The sequence below is a fragment of the Budorcas taxicolor genome, chromosome 21 (assembly GCF_023091745.1).
Source record: "Budorcas taxicolor isolate Tak-1 chromosome 21, Takin1.1, whole genome shotgun sequence".
Classification (NCBI taxonomy): domain Eukaryota; kingdom Metazoa; phylum Chordata; class Mammalia; order Artiodactyla; family Bovidae; genus Budorcas; species Budorcas taxicolor.
In genome coordinates, this window is record NC_068930.1 from 38,476,330 (window position 1) to 38,488,297 (window position 11,968).

The 11,968-nt window shown below is 50.3% G+C and overlaps 1 pseudogene; it reads right to left on the reverse strand.

The window, feature by feature from the left end:
• Positions 1 to 9,262: 9,262 nt before the first annotated feature.
• Positions 9,263 to 11,968, reverse strand: LOC128066864 (mast cell protease 2-like; annotated as a pseudogene).

The window sequence follows — 11,968 nt, forward strand, 5'->3', positions numbered from 1 at the left end:
CAATTGCACTCATCTCACATGCTAGTAAAGTAATGCTCAAAAGTCTCCAAGCCAGGCTTCAGCAATACATGAACTGTGAACTTCCTGATGTTCAAGCTAGTTTTAGAAAAGGCAGAGGAACCGGAGATCAAATTGCCAACATCCGCTGGATCATGGAAAAAGCAAGAGAGTTCCAGAAAACCATCTATTTCTGCTTTATTGACTATGCCAAAGCCTTTGATGGAAAATTCTGAGAGATATGGGAATACCAGACCACCTGACCTGCCTCTTGAGAAACCTATATGCAGGTCAGGAAGCAACAGTTAGAACTGGACATGGAACAACAGACTGGTTCCAAATAGGAAAAAGGAGTACGTCAAGGCTGTATATTGTCACCCTGCTTATTTAACTTATATGCAGAGTACATCATGAGAAACGCTGGGTTGGAAGAAGACAAGCTGGAATCAAGATTGGTGGGAGAAATATCAATAACCTCAGATATGCGATGACACTACCCTTATGGCAGAAAGTGAAGAGGAATTAAAAAGCCTCTTGATGAAAGTGAAAGAGGAGAGTGAAAAAGTTGGCTTAAAGCTCAACATTCAGAAAATGAAGATCATGGCATCCAGTCCCATCACTGCATGGGAAATAGATGGGGAAACAGTGGAAACAGTGTCAGACTTTATTTTTTGGGCCTCCAAAATCACTGCAGATGGTGATTGCAGCCATGAAATTAAAAGATGCTTACTCCTTGGAAGAAAAGTTATGACCAACCTAGACAGTATATTCAAAAGCAGAGACATTACTTTGCCAACTAAGGTCCGTCTAGTCAAGGCTATGGTTTTTCCAGTGGTCATGTATGGGGATGTGAGAGTTGGACTGTGAAGAAAGCTGAGCACCAAAGAATTGATGCTTTTGAACTGTGGTGTTGGAGAAGACTCTTGAGAGTCCCTTGGACTGCAAGGAGATCCAAGCAGTCCATCCTAAAGGAGATCAGTCCTGGGTGTTCATTGGAAGGACTGATGTTGAAGCTGAAACTCCAATATTTTGGCCACCTCATGCGAAGAATTGACTCCTTGGAAAAGACCCTGATGCTAGGAGGGATTGGGGGCAGGAGGAAAAGGGGATGATAGAGGATGAGATGGCTGGATGGCATCACCAACTCAATGGACGTGAGTTTGGGTAAACTCCGGGAGTTGGTGATGGACAGGGAGGCCTGGCGTGCTGCGATTCATGGGGTCGCATGGAGTCGGACATGACTGAGCGACTAAACTGAACTGAACTGAAATATTTTTTACCTAACTTAAAAATTGCTCATCCTATAAGTAATTGGACCACATGTTATTGAATTAGAGGGATTTAGTACCTAAATTGGGGGCTTCCCTGGTGGCTCAGTGGTAAAGAATCTGCCTGCAGTGCAGGAGAACTGGGTTCGATTCCTGGGTCAGGAAGATCCCCTGGAGAAGGGCATAGTAACCCACTCTAGTATTCTTGCCGAGAATTCCAGGCAGAGGAATTCTCGGGCAAGACTGAGTGAATGAGTAAGCAGCCGCAGCAGCAGTGCCTAAACTGAAGAAGCAATCAAACATTTGCATCTTTGAACTGAGCAGCTGATTCACACTTGGCTGGGTTGGGGCAGTGGGACCTGGTTCTCTAGCAAGCTGCCCTCACTCGCCTGGAGCCCAATATCGTGGGAGCAGGTTGCATGGTCAGCTAGGGCTGAGCCTGTGCGCCCTCCTTGGCCCTCTGGTGCTACTGTCTGTGCTCATCCCTCCCCAGTTTTCACCTCTGTCCCTAGATTCTTCCATTTCTGCGCTTGCCTTTCTCCATTTTGGTCTGTCCTCCTCTCATTTCCGCCTCTGTCTCCATTTACCTTACCCCACTCTGTCTTCATCACTTCTTTTGTGCTTTTTGTTTGTCTGTGTTTGCTTTATGCCTCAATGTCTCTTTCCTTCTCGTCTCTGCTGTCTGTTTTTCTTGGCCTCTCTCTCTTACACACACACACCTGGCCCTGACTTCCAGCCCCAGTTCCTCCTTGGTTTGGTTCCCCAGCTGCATGCTGGTCCTGTCCACATCCACCTTGGCACTCTGTGGCCTGATTGACCTCTCTCCCCTGGCTGATCTGCCTGACTCTTGAGGGAAGATCAGAGCCAGAACCTGTGCTACGAACCCCCCACCCCCACCCCCGTGCACACACACACACACTCAGGATTTCATTACACCTGGTAGCCACAGATGGTTGGGGTGGGGATGGGGCCCAAGCAGTGTAGGCTTTGTGAAGAGGATTAAATCCTTGGTTGGTAGCATTTCCGATTTCCATGGTGTAGATACTGTCATCATGGCTGGTTCCAAGCTACCAATGCGATGATGATGTGTTGGGAAGAGATGCACAAGTTGTTGGCTCTGAGCCAGTGCGAGCTGATTTCAGCATACCAGCAGGCAATGGGCTGGAAGGAGAGTCCACAGGACCTGAAGGGGGGCTGCCAAGAGGGCTGACCACAGATCAGCCCACCACAGCCTTCCCAGGGTGAGGTCTCACTGGGCTTGATGGGGCCCACTGAAGCTGGCTTCACAGTACGCTCACTTTAGGGTGGGGCAGGGAGCCCGAGGATTGACCTTCATAATCACCAAGGAAGGCTTCCAAGATGAAATGCCTGCATTGAGCTTAAGGCAGAGGTACAAGAGTGTACGGAAGGGCATTACCAGCGGAGGGCATGAGCCAGATTCTGTGTGTGTGTGTCTGTGTGTGTGTAAGGGGCAGGGACATAGCTGTCGTGGGCGGTATTGGTGATCACGAGCAGTTTGGTGTTGCCAGAGCATGAAGTTTGAGGCTGGAGGTGAGAAGTGGTGCAGGAGAGGCAGGCGTGGGTGCGGGTCACGGAGAGCTCTGAAAGTACCCGCTCTTTCCCGGAAGGCAGTGAGGAGAGGAAGGTGAGCTCTTGTCTTAGTTTCGTTTCCAGACCTTTAGACAAGGATTTGGGTGACGTCATCTGTTTTTCAGGTGATTCCAGGAAGCAGGTGAGGGAGGGAAGTAGACAGGACAGAGATAAGTGGAGAAAGCTTGTGTTAATGAGCAGGCTACTGCTGTGGGCATGCCCCAGAATTGTCTAACTGAGGGAGTAAAGCAGGGGTATTAATCCACCGTGACTTGTCCCTTGTTGGTGGAAGCTTTCTCTTGGGGTGTCAACGCCCTGGCATTCCAGTCTGACCCATGTGGGGGCCAAGTTCAGTCCTGGATCAGACAATGCCCTTATGAAGAGAGACAAGAGGGCCTGGGTCCCAGGCCAGGAAGCAGCAGAGAAGCCTGTTCTGGCCAGAGCCTTTGGACGGCTGCCTCTGTATCAGGTGGCACCGGGGTTGTTAGTGACTCTGGGGTGGGCATTTCAGAGGGATAAAGGGGCAGCAGCCAGAGAGGACTGACATGTGGGGAGAATGAGAGTTGGTACAGAGAACACAGACTACTCCAAAAATCACAGATCATAGGGGAACTGTCGCAAGGCCTGTGGGGCTGGGGGAAAGATGAGCTACACGTGGACAGGGGAGTTGCTCAGAGCCTGGGGGAGGAAGCACGTGGCCCAGCGGGAGCAGCCACATCCACTCTACCCGCTGCCAGACCTGGGCGATGGAAGTGTGCGTGGAGCCTCCCCAGAGTCCTCCAGACTCAGATTGAGTCCTCCAAACTCAGCCTGGGCACTAGCTGACAGCTTTCACTTCCATATTTCTCCCTGGGTGTCATGGATTGGCTCAGCATGACCAGTTCTGCATTTATTGGATTGATGGGAAGGAGACTGGCCTCTCCTCTCCAGGGGGAGAAGACCCCATGTTAGGCATCAAGGGGGTGAGAAAAGGAGAAGGACCTTCCTGTCCACTAGTCTGGGAAAGTTATGCCTGTGCAATGACAGATACAGGCAGGGCACTGGGGCAGGTACCAATGGAAGTGTCAGGGAGCATGTAAGTCAGAGAGGAGACGGCTGTTCTGCCTGGGTTGGGGCAGCCAATCCTTGAATGATGAAGGATATTTAGAGGTAGAGAAAAGAGGGGTCAAGCATTCCTGGACCTCAAAGACTTCCTAGCCTGTTTGCCCCTTTCTGGTAACTGAGTATCACATACCTTCAAGATTAGGGACCTGCTGCCTACAGAAGCCATCCTTTCATAGCCAGACCCCAGTCACCATCCTTTGATGAATCAGACTGCCTTTGCTGGCGATTGACAAGGAGGATGTTTGGAAGGAGTTGAGGCAGGTTGCACTGGGCCTCCAGTTTAAAGGAAGAAGGCTGCTCTCTTCAGTTCAGTTTCTTGGTGTTGTTGGCTGAATAGGCAGCTCCCATCCAAAGATGTGTGTGCTTTGTGGTCAGTCACACAGTTATATCCAACTCTTTGCAACCCTATGGACTGTAGCCCATGAGGCTCCTCTGTTCATGGGTTCTCCAGGCAAGAATACTGGAGTGGGTTGCCATGCTCTCCTCCAGGGGATCTTCCCATCCCAGGGATTGAACCTGCATCTCCTGTATTGCAGGCAGATTCTTTACCCACCGAGCCACTTTGGAAGCCCCCGCCCAAAGATATCAAAATCCCAATCCCCAGAACCTGGATGTTACCTTACATGGTAAAAGGGACTTTGCAGATGTGATTAAATTAGGGTTCTTGAGATGGAGAGATTATGCTGGATTATCAAATGGACTTCAGTTGTCATCACAAGGGTCTTTATGAAAGGGAGGTAAGAAAGTCCAAAGAGGAAGTAGGAAGTAGAGACTGGAGTGATATGAGAAAGGGGCCACCAGCCAAGGAATTCAGGCAGCCTCCAGAAGCAAGAGAAGACAAGGAATCAAATTCTTCCTTGGAGCCTCCAGGAGAAACCAGCCCTGCCTATACTTTGACTTTAGCTCAGACAGACTGAATTTGGACTTCTGGCTTTCTGAGCTGTAAAAGAATAAATGGGTGTTGTTTGAAGCCAAGTTTGTGGTGATCTGTTTCAGCAGCTAGAGGAAATGAATATGCCTGGGAGGCAGACTTAGGGATAAAGATTTGTATGTAGCGGTTTGAGTGAGGAGTGCCCCTCACCTGTAGGGAGTGAAGGAAGCAGATGTGGGCAGAGCAGGCTGCCAAAATGCTGTAGAGTCACAGACAGTCACTGGCTTCAGAGCGTCCTTAAAATTCTCCCACAGGTGGTCCTCCCAACACAGCCTGTGAACAACCCTGAGGATGTCTGCCCTCCCCATCTTCTTTACTGGGTATCCTGGTACCGTGTCCTGCGGTTCCTCTGCTCTTCGGGGACTGTGCTGCGTATAGGAATAACAGGGATAAGATCACATGCTGAGCATTTAAGCAGTTTCAGAAAGTACTTTTGTTTCTCTGCATTTTTCATTATTTTGGGTCATTTGCAAAGCTGTAGAAATCATTTTAAAGAGAACAGGTATGTCTTTTGTTTAATTACAATTCTAACGATTCTCTCCATTTCAGAAGAATTCTGTCTAGTTTTCTCCCCAAATGTACAGTACTCCACAACTAGTTGCAATCACAGTGAATGTACATTTTTGAATATCCTGCTTTCTTCGAGTCGCATTATATTGTGTTTTTGACTAGATTTGAAGTTAGGACTCTGAAGCTCTGAAGCAGAAGGAGCAGGAGTTGTTGGCAGTCCCTCAGTGGCTGCAGAGGCAGGAGAGTTACTTCAGAAGGGGAAGCCAGGCAGGAGGGCCTGTCTGCCTTGCCTCCTATAAAGTCTGTTTGATGAACTGTAGCCCCGTGTTCACTTTTGGCACTTGTCAGCTTTCCTGGTCCTGGTTCCAGCGATAGGCAGTGATGAGCATCAAGTATGTGACAAAGAACTTCAACAAAAGCATTTGTTGGGAGGCCTGGCTTAATTTCAAAAATTCTGGCTAGGATTCTATAGAAACCTGGGGTCACTGATGTTAGTGAAGTTGGGTTTCAGGTGCACTCAGAGGTGGCTCTAGGGCCAGGTTTGGCTGAGGCCCAAGAGTCCCTTTCCTGGGCTGGAGAGGCCCTGACCTATACTGGCCTCTCATTCAGTGGCCTGAGACCTTTCATTTAGTGTGGATGACTTAATTAGACCTGAGACTCCAGAGAGCTGCAGGCTCATGAGGCTTCCCACTTTGTCCTAAGACCTTAGGCACAGGAGAGTTCAGTGATTTTTTGGATTTTGCTGTCGGTCAGAAGGTGGAAGGGATAGAGACTGCCAGGAGCCATGGGACTGGAGAATCACCTTTAGGGACACCTCTGATGAACTGATATTGGTTTATCTGTGATATGGCCTCCTTTGGGTAGGTGTGGGGATGGTGGAAGTGGTGGAAAGAAGAAGGTGGATGAAAAGTTAGAATAGGAGGAGAAAAGGAGAGGGCATTCTCTTCCATGAAGTGTGGCTCTGTTAGTTGCTGCAGCTTTCGCTGGGGTTAGATGGAATGAGGAAAGTTCAAAGCCATGTTGCTGTGGGTCCAAATTTTGGGGAGGAAAATGCTTTCACCGAGGGAGATGGTAAAGGCTCTAGGAACTGGAAGTTGTGGCTATCTCCTAGCCCTTTTGGGCTCCTCCTGTCAGTGCACCAACAGGCAAAGAAATGAGGTACTGTGCTGGCTTGAGCAACTGACCATGATGATCCCGTGTGAGGCTGGGATTCCTGCTGTACAAAGAGGGAAGAGAAGAGCGTGACTTGAACCCAGGAGAGTTGCTGGGGGCATCCCTTATACTTCTGTGATAATTATAAATGGGCAACGGCAACCACTTAAACCCAACAAGCAGAAGGCAACTGAAGGCTCAGCTCCCCTCAGGGTTAGAGGTCTGGGTCACCCCAGCAGACATACAACCCAGACTAACACAAACGCTGGCCAAAGGGGAGGGCAATCTAGAATGGGCAGTAAAGGGCTCAGATGAGAAATATCAGTTAAGCCCTGAGGACAGCTACAGCGGAGGAGCCCGTGGCTTGATTCGCCAGCCCTCCATAGGTCTGTATAGGAGACTGTGCTTGGTTACTGCATTGAAGATTTGAACTTGTACCTTCCCTCTTAGGGAAGAAGGATGGGCACCCTGTTCTCAGGTAAGATCCAGATACTGTAAGAAGGTGCAAATGGGACTTCCCTGGTGATCCAGTCGCTAAGACTCTGAGCAGCCAGTTCAAGGGGCCTGGGTTCGATCCCTGGTCAGGGAACTAGATCTCACAGGCTGCAACTAAAGATCCCACGTGCCTCAACTAAAGAGTCTGCACGTGGCAACTAAGATCCCATGTGCTGCAACTAAGACCTGACACAGCCAAAATAAATATTCACGAAAAGAAAGTGAAGGTGGATTTGGGTGGCACAAGAAAGGCTTCGTCAGGACCATTTTGTCTACTGCCTCTGACCAGCTCAATCAATTATACTTTCCAGCTCACACCATTCCCATGGGTATAAATCCCAGGTCACCATTACTTTTGCTAAAGACAAAAGAACGTCCATGCAAGGCACTAATTGACAAGGAGATCACTATGTCTGTGCCCAAGGAATCCCATGAAGGCTTAGATTCTTTAGCAGCATCCTGAATGGGCTGAGTGATGCGATCTGGAAATGCAAGGGTATTTAATCCCCACAGAGCAAACCTTGACCAACGGAAGAATGAACAGGTATATGTGCTTATGTATGGGTAGGTCCATGTATGGTATTGAATCAGCAACAGTTAGAATACCTGGGGTTTAGAGCCAGCATATAAAAGAAATAAAGATAGTTGTTAATCCTAGCCTCTAAAATTATATTATTACCATAATTATTTGATGTTATTTCCAGTTTTCTTCTTATGCATATATCAAATACTTAACCATAATTACAAAAATTCAGATTCTACTATAGAGAGATATTTATATATATATTTTTAAAGAATATTTGTTTATTTCATTTTTTTGGCTGCATTAGGTGAAGGTGAAGGTGAAGTCGCTCAGTCGTATCCGACTCTTTGCGACCCCATGGACTGTAGCCTACCAGGCTCCTCTGTCCATGGTATTCTCCAGGCAAGAGTACTGGAGTGGGTTGCCATTTCCTTCTCCATATTTATATTGTTTTAAAAAGTGTTCTTGCATTGCATTTTCCTACATGATTCAATCTTTTGAAATAGACTTTTAATAAATTTAAAATATTCAGTCACATAAATTTACTATTTAAACTTTGTTTCGTGGCTGGGAAGCCAGCTTTCTACTATTGAAAATGCTGAGATAAAAATCTTTATTCATAAACAATGGTGTATATCTCTGATTATTTATTAAAGATGACTTTCTGCAAAGGTTTCACTTAATTGGAGGGATTCAGTATCCCCTCAGAAGCGGGGAGTGGTATTAGCCACAGGCTTCCGTGGTGTGTGTCCCTGTCTTGCCCGTTTCTCTCCTTCAGCCAGTCCCTCACCTGGTAAGAACTGGAGGCCAAGCAGGCTCTAGGCCTTCAACTTCCTGCTGGTTGGGGCAGCCGTTTGTGGCTGTGGTTCATGCAGGACTTGTGATGCTGTCCCACCTCTTATCAGCTCCACGTATTCCTTTTGCAGAAGTCAGTGACACAAGATCATCTCTGCATCTCACATCAAAGCTGCACAGATGGTAGATCCTCTTATCAATGTGGACAGTGAGGAGGGCCCAGTGTGAACCGAATGCATCTAAACCCAAGGTTCTCAACTGAGGCTGATTCCTGCACAGCTCCTTCACAGCTGCCCTCCTCCCCACCCCGCCCCTCAGCTGCCACCATGGTGTCTCCCTTGCTGGACATTTAGCAAAGCCCAGCGACATCTTTGGTTCAGAACTTGGAGAGGAGGGAGATGTTGATGCTGGCACCTAATGGGGAGAGGCCAGCGATGCTCTAAAGACCCTGCAACTCAGCATGTTCCTAGTGATTCTGAAGAGCGCTAAAGATGGCTCAGAGTTGATGATGACGGCAGGGGAGGATCTGCTGTACTTTCTTCTTTAAGGTGGACATAGGGGTCCTGCCACTCCAGGGAAACCCTTTCTCTTCTCTCTCTCCCTATTGTTCTTCACTGTATCCTCTCTGTCTCTCACACACACACACCACACTCCCCCCTTTCAAGGCTTCTGGAATTCCTGATGCCGGGAGAAAAGAGAGGAGACACACACTCAGGTCTGGAAGACGGGTGTTCACTGAGATTTATTGGGAATTCTATGACCTGAAGGGGCCTTCCTGAGGATTAGGGACATGACGGGGCTTTAAGAGGAAAACCAGAGGCAGATCCAGGGTGAGTGGCACTGAGAACCTGCCGGAGTCCTGCTCTGGTTTCCCCTCAGGCTGGCCCAGGTTCCAGGTTAATTCTCTTTCAGGACCTCATTGATCCAGGGCCAGTAAGGGGAGATCCGGGTGAAGACGGCGGCGGGCTTTTCATTGGACAGTCCATAGGAGACAATGCCCTGGGCCACCCCAGCACACAGAAGAGGGCCCCCTGAGTCTCCCTGTGGGACAGAGAAGGAAAGGGAGAGAGAGAAGGTGAGCTGGGAAACCACCCCTCCTCCCCGTGGTCCCAACTCTGAGTTGGTCGGACCCGCCATCAGGCTCAGGAACACGGGCTTCTCATGAGGTGATATGTCTCTGTCTGATGGGGTATCTTCCTTTCCTTCCTTACAACCCCTGACCCTGAGCAGACCCTGGTCAGAGACCCCACGGGGCCGAGGGAGGAGGATCTGAAGAGGGACAGTCCCAGCTCCTCAGACCTGAGGTCTCACACTTTGCCACTGGCTGACACTCCTAACTCTGTCTCCTTCCAAAGGTGTCTGCACCCTGGACAGTGATTTGTGGGGAAGACTGTAGTCTGAGAATCACCTTAAATACAGATTTTGTGTCTGGGGATTGCCCACACACAGCTGGAGATTGTGGTCAAAATCAGGCAAGTGGCGGGAGGCCCAGGGCTCCATGAGTCTCAGCTTCACCTCTTGCAGAGTGCTGGAGGCTGGTTCCTTCACACCTGTTTTTCCCCAGCCAGCCACCCGGCACATTCTCCCGGGACGGATGACGGTGACAGGGGATGGAAGGGGGAGTGTCCCCACGGCCAGGGTCAGGTTGGCTTTCTCCTTCAACTGCGAAGGAAATGAGGGCTGTCAGTGATGGAAATGGGCTTGAGGAGGGGTGGAGGCAACGAGGGAGGGACAGGGCAGCTGCTACACATGAGAGCCCCTTCCAGAGGCTGAGCTGAGGGGTGCTGGTGAGAGGCAGGTTGGGAAAGTGTGAGGGTAATGGGACCTGAAGGAGAAGCCCTAGAGAACAGAGAGCGGGGAAGGAAGCCTGGAGAACAGGGAGTGGGGAAGAGGAAGAAGAATTTGCACCTTCAGTAACATGATGTCCTGGAGACCAACAGGCTCATATTTTGGGTAAGGAAACTGTTTTATGACCTCAAGCCTCTGCCATGTGTCTTCTTTCTTTTGTATGTTATGGGCTCCGAGGGTGACTGTTACAGACCTACGTGAGGGAGAAGAAGGCCAAGGTGAAACGCTGATGGTGGGGCATCTGCTGAGATATGCCCACTCTGAGAAAGGGCGTGCAGTCTCTCCCAGGGTCAGCGATCTCTTCCCACATCCCTCTTTTGAGCCAACTGTGGTATGGGAGGGGCTCAGGCTTTATTCAAGGAAGAGCTTTCTCAGGGACAGAGATAATTTCCAGGGCCTTTGGGACGCCAGGGAGTGAGTAGGCTCTGAAGGACCCAGGGGACAGTGTAGGTACTTCCTAATCAAGGTGCCCTATGAGGGCCACCTCTCTGAGGGCAGAGGTGTCCGAGGAAAGGGGGTAGTGGTGGGGTCTCAGGTGGACCCTGTTCTCTGCCTCCCATGGAAAGGGTGGGTTCAGGTCCCCAGGAACTAAAGGCCAGTTCTTGAAAAGGGCATGGAGGAAGTGGTCGAGAACTGGGTGGGCCCCTGAAGAGTGAGTCCACATCCTTTGTGTTGGGGTTGGGGAGGGGGAGCTGGTTTTAGAAGAGGGGCACTGGGATGAGGTCCCCTCTCCTCTGAGGGGAGCTGAGCTCACAGTGACTGAGGATCAGGACAGCCGTTCCACTCTGAGAATGATTTCCTTAAGGCCAAGTATTGTCTCTCCCTAAAGAGACCCAGACCTAGGAGCTCCCCTCAGGCCCCGAGGAGCTGTTCCTGGTTGCTCCCCTGGATGCTCACCTCCCACTTGGAGATAAACAGGACCCACTGTCTCACCTTCCTGCACAGTGCGCAGCCGTCAGCACAAAGTCCCTTCTTATCAGGAAACCACCACAAGCCACCTGCTTTCCCTGCAAGGTGACAATTTCCAGGTAGGCCATGTAGGGACGGGAGTGTGGCTTGCTCTCTGTGCCCCCGATGATCTCCCCTGGAACACAGAACCCCAGGGCCTGAACACAGAGGGTGCACCGGCTGGCTTCAAGTCGGAACAGGCGTCTCTGGAATCCGCACTCACCCCGAGTTCTGCCCTCTTCCTCTCGGGTGGCTCTGGTGTCTCCTGCCTCTGCTCCAGGCACAGCAGCCAAGCTGGCCTCGGACGCCTCGCAGTCACGCTCACCTAAGGGTTCCCCCCACTCCCATTCTGCCCTCACTCAGCCCTCCTCTGTCCCCATGCATGACCAGCTCTCCAGGTTCCTGTCTCCACCATCTCCATATCCCAGGTTGCTCAGAGATCAGCCAAGTTACAAGGCCAGAAGGTGAAGGGAACACAGGACATTCAGCTCAGTGTCACACATTCCATACAGAGAAGACCACCCCCTGGCACCCCCTGCTCTGGGATTCCTTCAATCAACATGGGCTCCTTGTTCCTGGGAACGACCATGGGCTGCAGAGAGAGGGTGTGCGCAGCCCAGGTGGAAACTTCACTCTGGGGTGTTGGGGAGAAAGCCTGGGGTTCTGTTTAAGGGTCAGCAATCTTCCAAGTAAATCTTGTTTTAGGGGTTGATCCTGCAGTTTCCAGAAGGAGTGGCCGGGCAACTCACCAGCCTGGGCTCTGCAGCAGAGGAGGAGGAGCACCAGCGGGAGAGGAGGACGATGCAT